The following is a 17569-nucleotide window of genomic DNA, read 5'->3' as shown; positions in this document are numbered from 1 at the left end:
TTCAACAAGAAGAGATAACAATTTTAAATATATATGCACCCAACTTAGGTGCACCCAGATTCATAAAGCATACTTTATTGGACCTAAGCAAATGGATTAATAGCAACTCCATAATCACTGGAGATTTCAACACCCCACTGATGGCACAAGACAGATCCTCCAAACAGAAAATTAATAAAGAAATAATGGACTTAAACAGAACCTTGGAACAACTGGGTCTGACCGACATTTACAGAACATTCTACACAAAATCCACTGACTATACGTTGTTCTCATCAGCTCATGGGACATCTCTAAGATTGACTATATCCTAGGACACAAAGTAAACCTCAAGAAATTTAAAAAAATAGAAATCATACCATGTATCTTCTCAGATCACAGTGGAATAAAAGTAAAGATCAACCGTAACAGAAACTCACATTTCTACACAAAAACGTGGAAATTAAACAACCTCCTACTAAATGATTACTTCATAAATGAAGAAATCAAGATAGAAATAAAAAAATTCTATACTCCTACACTGCTGTTGGGACTGCAAATTAGTTCAACCTCTGTGGAAAGCAATATGGAGATACCTTAAAGTGATACAAGTGAATCTACCATTTGATCCAGCAATCCCATTGCTAGGCATCTACCCAAATGATCCAATGACACTCTACAAAAAAGACACCTGCACTTGATTGTTTATAGCAGCACAATTCATAATTGCAAGGCTGTGGAAACAGCCCAAGTGCCCATCAATCCAAGAATGGATTAATAAAATGTGGTATATATATACCATGGAGTACTATTCAGCTCTAAGAAACAATGGTGATATAGCACATCTTATATTTTCCCGGTTAGAGCTGGAACCCATACTATTAAGTGAAGTTTCCCAAGAATGGAAAAACAAGCACCACATATACTCACCAGCAAATTGGTATTAACTGAACAGCACCTAAGTGGTCACATAGGTACTGCAGTAATAGGGTATTGGGCAGGGGGGAGGGGGAGGGTATATACATATATAATGAGTGAGATGTGCACCATCTGGGAGATGGTCATGCTGGAGACTCAGCCTTGTGGGGGGAGGGGGAAAATGGACATTTAATGAAACCTTAAAATCTGTACCCCCATAATATGCCGAAATAAAAAAAAATGAGTGAGATGTACACTGTCTGGGTGATAGTCACACTTGAAACTCAGACTTGTGGGGATAGGGGGGCAAGGGAATTATTCAAAACCTTAAAATTTGTACCCCCACAGTATGTTGAAATAAAAAAAAGAAAATACATTTTACAGTATCTATGATATTATATGGCACATATTTCAAAACCATCTACTTTTAGTTGTCCTTCTCTACTGTCTTGTCGAAGCCATCATCTTGTCTAGATTTCTCAAAGTTTCCTGTGTCCCTGTTATAAATCTTGCCTCTATGATTATATTACCTCTCAGTAGCCAGAGTGATTATATATATATATATATATTCCTATAACTAGATTTGAGTCCCACGCGGTAATATTTTAAACATAAATTTGGATCATATCCCTCTGATTGAAAACCCTCTAGAACTTCCTATTGTTTTTGAGATAAAATCCCAAATCCTTACCATGAGCTGCAAGTCCTTTGTGATCTAACCTTTGTCTGTTTCTCTCCAGACTCAGCTCTTGCCACTTACCTTTTGCTCAGACCACTCCAGCTCTGTGCTGGCTGACTCTCAGTTCCTCAGGCTCATTCCTACACCAAGCCAAGCCACACAAGTCCCCTGACTGACTATGACTTGGCTTCCAGGGCTCAACTTAAGATGTCACTTCCTCAAAAAGACTTTCTTGAACCTTCCTGAACTATTGTCTCTCAATGATCCCTCTGCCCCTATTATTCTCTCTTTTAACAATTTCATGGTATTCTAGGATTTACAGTTTATAATTATATATTTGTGCATGTTTACTTAATCCTTTATATTCTTTCCCCAAAATAAGCACTTTAAGTGTAGGGACCAAGTCTGCTTTTACACCCCTCTATCCCTAGTACCTACCAAAATCCTAAAGATGTAGTTCTTAGGGTATATTTATTAATGAATGAAGAGTGGATGTTCAATTAGTTTTCTTTCTTTTCTTTCTTCTTCCTTTGTTTGACACACCTAATGCAATACTTCACAACTAATAGAAATACTGTTTCATGTGTCATGAGCCACTCATTTTTCCACAGAGTTAAGAGTCTGATCTTTGGAAACTGAAATTTGGGTTCAAATCCTTGCTCTGACACTTCTGCTGTGTGATCCAGGCCAGTTTTCTTAAACTTTCTGAGCTTTAGCTTCTTACTTGTTAAATAGAGAGTTTAGCACCAACCTTAACAGATTGTTATGAAGCTTAAATGAGAATGTATATGAAATAGTGCAGTGTAACACATAAGTGCTCATAAATGATAGCTATTTTTGCTACTAATAACTATTACTAAGAGTAATTCTCTGAATACCCCTAGGTCTGTGTTACTATACTTTTGTGCCATGGAGGACAAGTAAATTTTATGTCACAATACCTTGATTCCAGTAATAAAATTTGCTGCATGAATTTGAAAAAAAAAAAGAGATAATTTCGCCAGCTAGTGACACAGACATGCCCACCCTCTTTCAATCCTGTTACCAGTCACCTCCTGCTGCCTGGACACCATCACCCTGCCACCACGCCCAGCCTCCCACCACCAGAGGGATGGAGTTTATGACCTATTTCTTTATCACTCCACTGTTACATCACCTCTGGTGCCCTGGAAACTCTTCTTTTGTCATCAGGGGTCACGTGTCCCTGCAAACAACCAAAACCCGGGGGGAGGTCCCCCACACTGCTGCCACACTGTCCTGTCAGGGGTGGGGGATGAGGGATGTGTTGGTTTCTGGGGCCTCAATCAGGGAGTAGTGCTCTATTTCACATGAAAAGAAAAAAAATAGAACCTGCTTGTCACACCAAGAAGCTGGTCACCATTTAGGTGCTGGACCTTCCTCCTTCAGTTACCTCAGACCTAGAGGGTGGGAATTTAAAACACTGTTTATCTTTTGTCCTATCCCTGTAAGGAAAGCTCCACTCTTCCAGGGGGTCCTGCTTTTTCACAGGAATTGTTTGCCACATCCAATCACCACTCTCTGAGGGATAGCTTCTGGAGAATGCAGCTTCTCTAGGATCTCAGGAGGACTTCTGCTCTGAGTGGCCTAATGCCTATCTTCTCCAGGGGCAGCTCTTCGTTTTGTGGCCAGAAGGTCTGAGGCACCATTTGGCATTGAGACGGCGTGGAGGTGATCCACAGAGAGAAAGAGGATCTCCTAAACACAGGCCAGGTATAAGTTAGTGTTTCTACAATACCATGCACAAATGTAACCTTTATTGCTAAGCACAGGTGGGAATTCCTAACTGGACAATTCTATTCCTCCAGTGTCACAGTTGTCATTTAAAACTCTATGTATTATGTTTGATTTTAAATTGAGCATTAAGGGAATGAAGTATTTTAATCGGAACTCTGCCAGTACTTTTATCTAGAGGCCTGTTGCCATTTTTGTCTTCTATGAAATTTTCGTCCCAAGAAAGGCAGGATTACATTTTTTTCCCTAACAGATTGAGTTGGTGTAGTGTATTCTTGGTTATCCAAATACTCACATAGCTTTGAGATTTTCGATTGGTAAATATTCATGATGTGTGAAAAAGCATGATGCATACTGTACTATCTCAATCCCATAAAATTGGATGTTGTGTATGTGTCAGGATCTAGAAGGACATGTCCAACTGTGAAATGCTTGTGATTGTGGATGACTTTGTTCTTTGCTTCTCGTGTTTTTCAGTTTCCTATATTGCATATATTAACTTTAAAAAAAATAAAGGTTATTTTAAGGTGAAAAAAAAACTCTATGTATGGAATATTTTGTCTTTTTCTGGTTGGAGGAACAGGATATTTAGACTTTCTCTGGCACTTGGGTGCTAATTGGGCTTGAGTCAGTGTCAGAGATTGTAGTTTCCTTGGCTTCTTGCCACACAACTCGCCAACATCCCACAGAAAATGTAAGAATCATTTAAGTGTTCATATGCGTGGTAGGCAGAATTCTAGAGATAGCTCCCCAAGATTCCTGTCCCCTGGTTATTTCGTGAAGCATGTATCTAGGTACTGCTGTGAAGGGATTTTCGGCTGGAATTTAGTTAACCTTAAGCTACGGAGATTATCCAGGATTATCTGATTGGGTGCAATGTAATCCCATAAACCCTTAAAAGCAGAAGAGAGAAACTCTGAGTGTGAAGGAGAGGGACTCAACCCATTGTTGCTGGAGAAGGCCACAGGGAGAGCATGAGAAGGGATTTGGGCAGCTTCTGGGAGCAAAAACTGGCCCTCAGCTGGCAGGCAGCAAGGGAACGGGAACCTCACACATAAGGCTGCAAGGAACTGAATTCTACCAACACACTTAATGAACCTGGAAGCATGTTCTTCCTCAGAGCCTCCAGTAAGGAACACAGTCCTGCAGACATCTTGACTTTGGCCTTCTAACACCCAAGCAGAGGACCTAGGCAATCTAACCCGGACTTCTGACGTACAGAAACTGTGAGATAGCAAATGTCTGTCACTTGAAGCCATGAAGTTTGTAGTGAATTTTTATAGCAGCAATGGAAAATTGATTCAATATGGAACCGTACATTTCCCATATTGAAGTAATTTGGCAGATCTAGTTCAGAAATATGTGAAGTATGATTAGACATGTTTTCTTAAGTGATGCTTTTGGTTTCCTGCATTAGCTTATACTTCTTTAAACAAGTTTGTCAAGAATATCAGGCAAGCAAAGGACTTCTTGGATAACCAGTTTGTTGGTGTGGAGCAGACAGTTGGCATCAGAATTGCACTGCTATTGGAAATTTGGTCATATGACTAATACGTCAGACAATCAAGGGTTCATGACTTTGCTTGGCTCCACTACTCAGTTATTAATGATGGAGAAAGAGAAAATCAGAAATTATTGCCATGTGGTAATGAGCAGTATTTATTAGCAATGCCCAATAACTGGTGCACATGATCGTAGAAAATCAAAGAGGTATTTTCTCCTGCGTGGGAACTTCTGGTCTTTGGTAAAGTCCACTATTGCAGCATGTTGTGAATAGCTTTAGAGAGGAGCAGAGTGTTTCCAGTCGATTTCTGCATGTGGATAGGGTTTTTAATCTGTGTTTGATAGCAGCGATCCACTCACTTTTCATTGACCCACCCTGGGGACACAGAGCAGATTGAAGCTTAACGTTCAGTTTTAGGCTGTTCCAGGGTATACGGGGCCGTAAGAAGCCCCTTGATAAAAGAAGAAAGGCCTCATATAACCAAAAGGTGTCCTTATTATACATAGTAAGTTTGAAGGCTGTAAAGGAGTGAGCCAGGATAAGGAGGAAGTAGGGGTAGTGAATGTGAATAAAAATGGATGACCATATATCATTGGGAGATTGGTAATAGTCATGAAGCAAAGGACTTCACATTTCAACAGGCGTAGGTTGAAAATGGGTTCCACCACTTGACTGAGTTGCTGAACTTCTCTGATCCTCAGTTACCTCATCTGCAAGTGGGCATGATAACATTATGTAACATGGCAGGCCCTGGGAGAAGTCGTTCCCAGCCACTTTAACTATGGGGCCCTCGTCTGCTTTCCACACCTCCCCTGGCTCAGGCCAGCCAGGGAAGAGACAGGCTCTCATGGCGAGTTCTGTCGTTATCTTCACTACGCCTCCCTGTCCCCCAGACTGTGAGCAACCTGAGGATTGTTATCCTGCAGGAAACAGTCCCCTGTGGGCCACGTGTACCAAAGCACAGATCCTGGAACCAGGCGCTGAGCAGGGACTGGGGCACATTTATCTGTGAGTGACGATGACCCGTGCTACCCACTTGGTGCAGTGTAGCTATGGTTATACCGGCACTTGGTTCATTGGAAATGATAAACTGTAAATGAGTGGATAGAGCAAATCTCTCATCTCACTTTTCTGTTAATTCAAAGGGTGTTTGTGTCTTTTATCTCTCCACTTAGTTCAGAACCTTCCCGTACCAGTGTAACATGCACATCTTCCCTTTCATAATGCATCTTGGACCGCAGGTGGTGGCTTCTCTGAGTACTTCTTTGACTCCTTTCGTTATACCACAGACTGCTATAGCAGAGGGGCACCTCAATAAAGACTTATTGGAAGAGTGCCACCTCACTAAGTCAGTTATTTTACTTTATAGATGGAATGCTGGTCTCAGCAGGTTCAACAACGTGAACCCAGTCATTAGGGGAATTGGGCTGTCTGGGTGACCCTTCTCACTTCCACAATGAGGCCACTCTGCTTACTTTCCTCCTGTCTCTTTGGTCACTCTTTCTCAGTCTGATTCACTGAGCCACTCCCCCTGTCCTTATGTATTAATGTTGTCAGATGCTACAATATTCTCTAGAGGTCTCACCATCCAGGGCATCAATTGGGCCATTGTCCCTGATAATCATCAGTGATACCAAGAATATAAAAGGGCGACATATCCACTCCAGCAATGGTTTTCAGAAACGTCCTGTCTCTGCACCACCTGGGTATGGAATCCAAATGGTGGCCTGAGAGGAAGCCTTGCTTTTTGCTTCTCCAGGCATAATTCTTACAACATGCCAGAATAGGGTTTTACCTTTGACTCATAATTATACTGGAAAATAAGGAAGAGGAGCCTTGTCTATGCTAAGAAGTTATGGGCAATCCCTGAGAGAGTCAGATTGAGAAAATCTCAAGCAAACACTCAACAGGCAGAGGAGAGGAGAACTATAATACAAAGTGCAGGGTAGCTCAAGGGGGAGTTCTAAACAGGAGCTGTGTCTGAGGTCAGGTCAGAAGTTGGGGTACTGAAGTAGGAACAGCAACAAAGGCAGCCAGGCAGTGCAGTCTCACTCCCCACTGTGGGAAGCAGTGGGAAGCGGAGAATCCTTCCTGCAGGTATGAGCACCTTCCACCTTCGTATGAGTGCTGGTGTCCTTTGCTTTAGTGTTCCGTGTTTCATTCTTTGTTCTCTGGTGCCCACTGTGTGATGAAAATGGACAGCATTGTCATGCCTCTAGCATGGGACCCACAGCAACACTGTGCCATTTCAAAATGGTATCAAGGTTGAGATGAGCGTCCTGCTGTTCATGACACGTAAAAGTTTAAATCTGATTTCCCCACAGAGCCCTCTGGAAAGTACCCAGCTGGCACCATGACAGACTCCCAATGAGAAAAATAAGTACTACTCTGAAAAAAATCTGTTTTTGATGAGACATCCAGAGCTCTGTTGCAGCAAAAGTTAACCTCTTGCGTACCTGAAGGGACTTCTGAACAGGTAAGTTGATGTGAACTTTTTCTTCCCTTAGAATCTCAACAGAGAGCTTGGGAATTACAATGACCATAAATGGTTCTTCCCTTATCTCAGTGAGAGAGGGGGAAGGATAATGATATATTTACTCCTAACTCATAGGCCCAAATTTGAACAGAGGACTCAGGCTGCTTGTATGTTGTGGGAAGTTGTTATTGATCAAGATATGTTTCTATAAGCTGAGGTATTCTGATTTTGTCCTGTGTGCCAGGCACTGTGCAGAGTATTTTGCATGTTTCACCTCATTTAATCATCTCCAACAACTCCATAGGGTAAGCGCAATCATTACCCTCCCCCAATTTACAAATGAGATCCCAATGCCCAGAGAGGTCACACAACTTGCTTACAGACACACAGCTTATGAATGAGTTGGGATACAAACCCAGGCTGTGTGTCTCCAGAGCAGGCACTCCTCATGGCTTTTGCCCACAACCTCTCTAAGGAACAAATGTCAAGTGCTATGAGACAGTCCTTATGGTCTTGTGTTGGTTACACCTGTGAGCACCAACATTTATATTTGTTATCTCATATAATCCTCAACACAGCATAAGAGGTGTGGGCATATAATTGTGCTTACTTTTGAGGAAGGTCTCTAGATATAATTGCAAGGGAGCTAAGACAGAAGCCCTGGATTGTGTGGTGTTTTCCCCAACATCAGGCCAGTCTGTAGGTATCTACTGTATCATTCTAGAAGTGACACCAAGTCAGCCCATCAACCGTCTTCCACCCTTCCTCTTCTGTGAACTCAAATGTGTTGTATCTATGCTGCCAGGTATTTGTCAAGGCAAAGCCAGAACCAGAAGACAACACAATCCCTGTCTTTGTGGCACAGCCATTCTATTCATGGGCAGAATTAGGAAGCACTTAACTCATCCTTTATGGGTCAAATTCCAGTAGTTCGGAGAAGATACATGAAGTTTAAACCATTAGGTGTGGTATTACTTCTGCAGTGGTGTTTTATGTCAACTGTTGCTTAGAAATATTTTTCATTGGCATCATTCTCCCCATATCACTCTGCCATCATCAACTTCCCCCTGCCAACTAATTGAAGTACTTGTTTAAACTTACATCTCCAGTATTGGTATCATCAGAACATCTTCTTTCTGTTTCTTCCTAGTTTATGTCTGTAAGTGAGTGTCTGTGAAGCTAGCGGGTTGTAGGAGGGGAGAGAGGGGCCGGCGGTAGGGAGAGTAGAAAGAGGCAGAGAGAGACCATTCATTCACTATGAGACTCATGATTGGGTATAATTTTATTATGCTCTGTTTCCTGCACTAATATGTATTCATCCAGATAATTTTGCTAAAATGAGTCAACAAGCAGCATCGTATATCATATTTGGAGAACTGGTATATTCTTGGGTGATAGTTTTTAGAGTAGGCGCACATCCCAGTAGGGGAATTATAAAGTGATTAGAAATTTGATCATATTATCAGTCACTGGCTTCCCTTTCACATTTCAGGCACCACTTCTTTATACATACAAAACCTTATGGTTGGATAAGATTTGTTTTATTTTGGTGCAACTTTGTTTTTTCTTTTTTAAATATATTTATTTTTTAACTGACACATAAAATTGTGTCTATTATGGTGTGAAACATGATGTTTTGAATGTATGTATACACTGTGGAATGGCTCAATCGAGCTAATTAACATATGCATTACCTCACATACTTGTCATTTTTTGTGTGTGGGGGGAACACTTAAAGTCAACTCTCAGCAATTTTCAAGAATACAATATGTTGTTATTATTGTAGTCACCATGTTGTGCAACAGATCTCTTGAACTTATTCCTCTTATCTAACTGTAATTTTATATCCTTTGATCAATATCTCTTCACCTTCTACCAGATACTGGTAACCACAATTCTACCCTCTGTTCTATGAATTCAACTTTTTTGGATTCTACATATAAGTGAGATCAGGTGGTATTTGTCTTTCTGTGCCTGGCTCATTTCACTTAACCTAATGTCCTCCAGGTTCATCCATGTTGTTGTAAATGACAGGATGTCCTTCTTTTGTGAGGCTAAGTAGTATTCCACTGTGTATATATGCCACATTTTCTTTATCCATTTATCCATTGATGGATGCTTGCGTTGATTCTCTATCTTGACTATTATTGCGAATAATGCTATAATGATCGTGTGAGTGTGGATATTTCTTCAAAATTCTGATTTCATTTTCTTTGGGTATCTGATCTGTAGTGGGATTGCTGGATCATCTGGTAGTTATACTTTTAGTTTTTTGAGGAACCTCCACACTGTTTTCCATAATGGCTGTATTAATTTACATTCCCATCCAATAATGTGCAACAGTTCCCTTTTCTCCACATCCTCACCAGTGCTTGCTATCTTTTGTTCTTTTGATAATAGTCAATCTAACAGGTGTGAGGTGGTTTCTCATTATAGCTTTAATTTGCATTTCTCTGATGATTAGTGATGTTGAGCATATTTTCACATACCTGTTGGCCATTTGTGTATCTTAGTTTAAGAAATGTCTATGCAGATCCTTTGCCAATTTTTAATTGGGTTATTTGCTTTCTTATGATTGAGTCAAGTTCCTTGCATATTTCAGATATTAACCAACCCCTTATCAGATGTATGGCTTGCAAATATTTTCTCCCATTCTGTAGGTTGTCTCTTTCCTCCATTGATTGTTTCCTTGGCTGTGCAGGAGCATTTTTAATTTGATGTAGTCCCATTTGTCCACTTTTGATTTTGTTGCCTATGCTTTTGGGGTCATATCCAAAAATAATTGCGCAGACCAATGTCATGGAGCTTTTACCTTATGTTTTCTTCTGGCAATTTAACAGTTTCAGGTCTTACATTTACATCTTTAATCTATTTTGAGTTGATTTTTGTACATGGTGTGAGATAACGGTCCAATTTTATTCTTCTGTGTGTGGATATCTAGTTGTCTTAACACCATTTATTGAGGAGACTATCCACAATTTTTAAGGCAATTTGTAAAGGCCTTGCTTAGCTGTACCTCCCAGGGTACAAGCAATTACCAGGAGATGAAAGGAAACTTTATCCCACCTCACAAAATTTTAAATAAAATATTCCACCCCAGTTGTACCCAGTTCTATTTTGCTAATTATTTGAGAGAGGCAGAATTCAATGCAGTTACTGTATTTTGGGGGTGCAAAATGTCCAGTCACGAACAGGAACAGAAATTATCTCTGTTCCTCCATTATGGATGCTGTGGTTGGGAAACGTGGTTTGCATCTACCATTACTTTGGGGGACTGGCCTACAATGCAATACCCCTCTCATGCTGTAATACCATTGCCTCCTCCTCCTGCCCCACCCCATCTCCTCCTGCCAAGGTCCCTATGCCCAAGGGGCATAATCTGGCCTGTTCCTGGTAAACCACTGCATGTAATGGCACCCCTAATGGGGTCAAGGGGTCACCGCATTGTAATTGTAAGGTAGACCTGTGATGCGACTGGAGTCTGGGGGATTTTGTAGTGATGTCACTCTCCCCACTGCAGCCACCACACCCAACATTCTCTAAGTAGACTTGAGTTTGCTCCATTCATCGAAATCTTCTTCTAGAGTGCTCAAAAGAATTGTATTACTTTCTTCTCCTAAGTCTTTCAGATTTTCCATTAAGGCCCCTCAATACTTTATTCAAAGAGTTCTTCTCACTAACTCTCTTGCCTCTCCCAGGTAAACAGTCATGTCAATTAAAATTAATGATGGTATTTGTCTGCCAGTAACAGCATTTTACTTCTAGTAGTTTTCATGGTGCATTTTTATATCTGTGCAAGTTTTGCCCTGTGACTTATATTTTCTTCCAAATAATTCTTGTTTTGTTTGTTTGTTTGTGTGCTTGTGTTGTTTATTTTATGTTCTAAATAATGACATTTGTGGATAGGAAAAGAAGAACAAACAATAGTACAAACCTGCCATGCCTAAAACTGTATAGAGGTAATGGCCTCAGCAGTATAAATTATACATATATCCACTTCCACACACAGAGACAGAAAGAAACATGGTTACCTATGGGTTATTTTTTCCCTCCCTTTGTAGTTTTGTGACTCTTTAAATATTCTATTTCAATAAGCACATATAGTCTTTTAGTTTTTGTGACACTCCAAATAGTCTACTTTTATAACAACCTCAAAAATCATTCAATGGAAATAAAATATTTTACAAACATGCATTCTAGCTGAAAGAGATATCAAGTATAATAAGCAGATTCTCCTTTTAAGCACCCTTTTCTGAGCCAGAATTAGATCTTGGTCCATTCAGTAAACTTAAAATCAGCTTCCTTCATTTTCCATCTAGTAAGATTTAAATGTTTTCACTTGTAATGTTTCAAGCAACTTGAGTAACAGGAAACTGGTCTAGCAGTCAAATCTGCCTATTGACTGCACCCCAGTAGTTTACCTTCCACTGTGACACAGGTTTTCCTGCAATGTCAATGTTTTTACTTGAAACGTCTGATAAAAAGTTCACAGGCTCTAGAGCCAGACATTCATTCCAGATGCAAACATTTGTTGAGGACCACCTATGTGCCAGGTAGTGTCCTAGGAGCTGGGGTTGCTTCAGAGCATTAAGCAGTCTAAAACGCCTGCCCTTGTTGGGTTTATATTCTCCTGGGGGAGATAGCAATGAACAAAGAATTTAAATTAATCAAGGGATAATGCAGTGCAGTAGCTGGTGATACATACTATAGGAAAAGTGGAGCAGGAAAGGGGGGTTGGGAGTGCTGATAGGTGGGTATGAAGTTTTAAATCGGGTGTTCAGGGTTGGTCTCATCAAGAAGGTAACATTTAAGTGGATTCTTGAAGATAGTGTGGGATCAGGGCCCAGTGATACCTGGGGTAATCATGGGAAGAGCCTGTGCAAACATGTGAAGTGGGAGTCTGTACCTGGAGCCTGCCTGGAGTCTGTACCAGGACATCCAAACAACACTGTGCTTGGAACGAGGGATATTAACCTAGCGGGAAAGACAGATAACTATGAAAGCAATTACAACCAAAAGATATGGTGAACGACCTTTAGCAGAATTGGGGAAAGCTGGCCAGAGGAAGTGCCACGTGAGTTGAGACCTGAAGGTTGACTAGATGTGTGTGGAGGAGGGATGAGGTGGGTTGGGGTAAGGCTTGTAAGAAGGATAGAACAGCATAGTAAGATATCCTAGGAGTCAAAGATAACAAGATGGTCATCTTAGCTGCTTTCTCTACAAAAGCCAGATGTCACTTCCTGGGTTTGACCTGATAATTTGAAAACACAATCAGAGGTTTAAATGCACAGCGTTCCATCACAGGTATGAAGCCAAATTTATTCAACCAAACCCTTATCCATGGACTTTGTTTCCAGTTTTGCACTAATATATATATATATATATATATATATATATATATATATATATATATATATATGTGTGTGTGTATATATATATATATATATGTAGGCTAGGGTAAACATCTTTGATCATAAATCTGTTTACACTAATCCAGTTATTTCCTTAGCATCAATTTTAGAAGGGGCACTGTTACCATCTCTGAAAAGCCTATAATGGACGGGCCCTGTGCTAATCACTCATATACAACATAACCTCGAATGGTGGGTTTTATTATCCTTTATGTACAGATGCCAAATAGGTTCAAAGAGATTAGAGGGTCTTTCCAAGAGCTGCTTCTTCCTCTGTTACAGTGTTCTCAGTCTTTCTTCCATGCATCACCCCCTTCACCCAGATCCTGAACAGGAACCCTTCCCAACCCAATGTGTGTCCATGTCTAGAAATTATAAATATACAAACACTTACATTGTATGGATCAGTTGAGCTCATGCCTACTTCTGTCCCCAGAGAGATTGCAGCTGCTTGCTGGATGGGGAATGGTTTAGGTATGTCACATGGTCTGTGCCTTTGTTGCTGCTCTTACCATAGCATTCGAGGCTCTCCATGACTTGACCCTTGTTACCTCTCCATTCTCAGTCCCTTTCACTCCTGTGTGCACAGTTTTCATTGACATTGGCTTTGGTGTAATATAGAATACATATGAATTCCAATCCTGGCCCTGACACTTAAGTCATTCTTCTATTAAGCCTCAGTTTCCTCATCTGCAAAATGGCAGTAGCCTTACCTACTTTGAAAGTTTTCTCAGGAGGATTAATGAGCTAATGGATGCAAAACACCTGAGTCTCAGTACCTGGCCCAAAGGCAACACTAGATACATGGTGGCTATTATTTGTCACATATCTCTGTATTTGTGTCACCCGGTACAGGGGAGCTCATGAGATAGGCACTCAGTATGTTTAGGATTGGATTAGAGGGAAATGTAGCAAAGCACTGGAAGAGTAAAACATGGGAAATCACCTGATAAACTGAATCTGTGGCCAAGGACTTTCTCATTTCCCTCTTCTCAAGTTTTTTGCTTGTCTTAAGAAGGGCCTGAGTTGGTGAAGGAAACCCTAGGTAATGAGGAACTTGAGCACATATTTGTTCCAAGGAATCTCGGACATTTCTCCCTCTGGAGTGAGTGACTGTAGCTGAGGGAGAGAGGGGTCATGAGGTGTTGATTGGGGGTTGGGGGGCACTTTTATTGTTTCCATTCTTCCCGCCCAAACAAGTGGCAGCGTAAATATCTCATTATCCTTAGTACCTTACCTCATAGGATCAGGAGCAAATTTATCTGTGGGGCCTCAGAATCTCAAGGTGTCTGTTGAGATAGAACTGCCTCATATATCATTACATGAAACTGATGGAGGGAGCATGAGTTTTTGTTTGTGTGTGTGTGTTTGTTTTTAAGTTAAAGGGCATGCTTTTCATGGAGTAGTGTTTCAAAAGATATCAATATTTATACATTAAGAAATTGTGATCTGTATTCTCCTCCTGAAGAAGGATGATCCTGAGGTTTCTTGTGGCATGTGTAATCCAGCAGGGAGCAAATTGGGTTAAAACCAATATCCCATATTTTTCAGACTAAATTATTTACTTATGTTGGTGCCTATCCAAAGAGATGACTGAACAAATTGATTAGATTTCAGTTGCTGAAATTATGAGGGCCTCTTTCTGAAATGCCTGTCAGTTTGTTTGCAGGCGTTCCAGGAACGGTGTGTAACGCAGTGTGTTTTAAATCTACTCTTTGTGTTTCTAACATATGCTTTTTTTCTTTGAGAGGATGGAAGAAGAACAGCAGTGGGGAAGTTCAAGGTTACCTCAGAAGAGAAAAAAGTTAGCAGAACGCAGGAGACAGAGATATGTCAAGCTGGTGGCACCTTATCAGGTTGACAGAAAAGGAAAAGCCTCTTCCTCATGTGATACAGATCAGAAGAGATTCAAATGTGAATGCCGCTACTGCCAGAGGTATATGGGGAACACTTCTGGGATCTCAACAGGGAAGGGGAAGAAAGCAATCTCTCATTCCTCTTCCTGGGATAAGCTAATACAAGAACTCAATAGCTTGACGCTCAACCCTGCTGCCATCCAACCCCCTCTTCTACAAGAAAGGGCACAGGAAAGAGAGGAGAAGAGCCAAAAACAGAGACAGCAGAACAGCAAAAGGATGTTTCAGAGGCTCCTGCGAGAATGGGCAGAATAACTCTGAGACTGCCATCCTCAAGTGAAGGAAGATCAAAACATATGGGGTCATGAGTGTCAACAATGCCAACTCCTTGAGCAGAATCCTTTTCAAAATATGATCAGGAGGAGTAATAGTATCCAGCCTTATGACAATACCATCAGCTGGCAATTCAATCCAATTCTGGAAACATAGCAATCTTTCCTCCAATACTTTGGCATTACACTGTGGTATGCTAGAAGGAGTTGCTCTTTGGCAAGGGCAACCAGGTACCAATGGTTCTATATGCTTGGTAATACTGTTCCATGGTGCAAGCTGTCATTCCCCGCCCCCTCAGGTTTCAGCCTTTCTTCCCTTGTTGCCAGTAGGTATAAAGTATCTGTGCAGTATTTCTGACTTCTGACTTGCTGTTTTCTAAATCCTTTCATTCCATTTTATTGATTGGATCCCAGAGGAAGCACTAGGTCTGTTGGAATCAATCTCTCTCTCTCTCTCTCTCTGTGTGTGTGTGAGTGTGTTTACCTTTTACTTTGAAATCATTATAGACGCACAGGAAGTTGCAAAGATAGGGTGCCCCTCACCTTGTTTCTCCCAAGATAGTTATAGCTTATATAACTGTAGCACAGTATCAAAACCAGGAAATTGACATTGGAGCAATGTCTGTGTACACAGTTCTATGTCATTTTATCATATGTGTAGATACACGTGACCACCACTGCAAATTACAAAACTATTTCATTGCCACAAAGATCTTTCTCATGCTACCCCTTTGTAGTCACACCCACCACCGTCCCAGAACAATCTCTAAGCTCTGGCAACCACTCAGTTGTTCTCTATCCCTCTAATTGCTTCATTTTGAGCATGTTATACAAAAAGACATCATACAGTATGTGACCATTTGCGGTTGGCCTTTTCCACTCTGCATAATGCCCTTGAGGTCCATACAAATTGTTGTGCACATCAAAAGTCTATTCCTTTCTATTGCTGAGTAGCATTCCAGATCTCTTCTGTGAAATGTCTCCCCACGTCATTTCGTAACAAATATGGTTGTATTTTTACTGTGGACTTCTGAGTTCTTTGTTTTCTCCTAGCATGTAACTTGTCTTTTCATCCTCTTAAAAGAGATTTTATTGATTTCTTCTTATATGGATTGTGCTTCTGGTGTTGTGTCTCAGAAAAATTCACCAAGCCTGAAGTCCCAAAGATTTTCTCTTATGTCATCTTCTGAAATTCTTATGGTTATACATTTTACATTTCAGTCTATGATTCATTTGTAGTTAATTTTTGTATAATGTGTGATACTTAGGCCAAAATTTTTGTTTGTGTCTTTGGGTTTATTGATCTACGGTTATCCAGTCACTCCAGCACAATTTGTTTAAAAGACTTTCTTTCTTTCACTCAATTGCTTTTGTACCCTTTCTAAACATCAGTTAGTTTTACTTGTCCTGGGGCTATTTCTGTGTTATCTAGTTTGTTCCATTGATCTATATATCTATCTCTCTGTCAGTACTGCAATCTTGATTACTCTAGCTATATAATAAGACTTGAAATCAGGTAGAATGGTTCCTCCCACTTCATTCTTCATGAAAATTGTTTTGGCCATTCAAGTTCATTTGCCTTTTCATATAGAATAATCTTGTATATAATTCTATATTTACTACATTCACTCTTCCAATGCATAAACACTGTATGTCCCTCAATTTATTTATTAATAGATATTCCTTGATTTCTTTCATCAACATTTGGTGATCTATACATAGTTTGTTATATTTATACCTCAATATTTCATTTATTGAGTGATTATAAATGGTACTGCATTTAAAATTTTTGCTAACATGTTCATTGCTAGTATATGAAAATTCTGTTGAGTTCAGACAAACTTGCTGAACTCGTTTATCAGTTTTGGCATTTTGGGGAGGAGATATTTACTTGAGATTTTCTATGCAGACAATCACATCATCTGCAAACAGAGACACTTTTATTTCTTTGATTTCCAACTGTATGCCTTTTCTTTCCTTATTGTGCTGACCGGTGCAGTACTGTGCTGAAAAGCAGGGGTGAGAGTGGACATTTTTGCTTTGTTTTCCATCCTAGGGGGAATGCATTCAGCCTTCAGTGTTAAGAATGACGTTAGCTTTGTTTTGTGTAGATGTTCCCAATCAAGTTGAACAAGTTTCCGTCTTTTCCTACTTTTCTGAGAATTATTTTTTTTTTATTTCACAATAATATGGGGGTACAAATGATAAAATTACATACATTGCCATTGCCAGCCCTCCCCCCTCGAGTCAGAGCTTCAAGCGTGTCCATCCCCCAGTTGGTGTGCATCACACTAACTATGTATGTATATACCAATCCCCTCCCCCCCCACCTGACCAACACCCAATAAATGTTTTATTTAAAAACATTTTGGTTACATTTTATATCTTTGCCTCTCCCTAGCAAGGGTTAGAGGTATGCCCTTCCCCCCCACACTGTTCACCGCATCCCTCAGATGTGAGTCTACCTCTCCCCCAACCCCCGAATCCCTGGTGAACACCACCACCCTTTGAGCACCATAGTGTTAATCAGTCAGTACCAATTTGATGGCGAGTACATGTGGAGCCCATTTTCCTGATCCTGTGTCACCTCACTTTGGATAATGGGCTTAAGCTCAATCCAGGATAATATAAGCGGTGCTAGATCACTGTCATTTCTTAGAAT

General features: G+C 40.5%; 1 long non-coding RNA gene across 1 annotated transcript; it reads left to right on the top strand.

Moving 5' to 3' along the window:
* Nucleotides 1-2798: 2798 nt before the first annotated feature.
* Nucleotides 2799-15248, top strand: LOC105860086 (uncharacterized). Its single transcript, XR_001148832.2, has 3 exons — nucleotides 2799-3307; nucleotides 7157-7308; nucleotides 14468-15248. It is a non-coding gene; the product is annotated as an uncharacterized LOC105860086 (long non-coding RNA).
* Nucleotides 15249-17569: the final 2321 nt, after the last annotated feature.

The sequence above is a fragment of the Microcebus murinus genome, unplaced genomic scaffold (genome assembly GCF_040939455.1).
Source record: "Microcebus murinus isolate Inina unplaced genomic scaffold, M.murinus_Inina_mat1.0 scaf021_hap2_Mmur4.0, whole genome shotgun sequence".
NCBI lineage: Eukaryota > Metazoa > Chordata > Mammalia > Primates > Cheirogaleidae > Microcebus > Microcebus murinus.
Note: the sequence above shows the minus strand (reverse complement) of the source record. Positions and strands in the feature narration are given on the sequence as shown.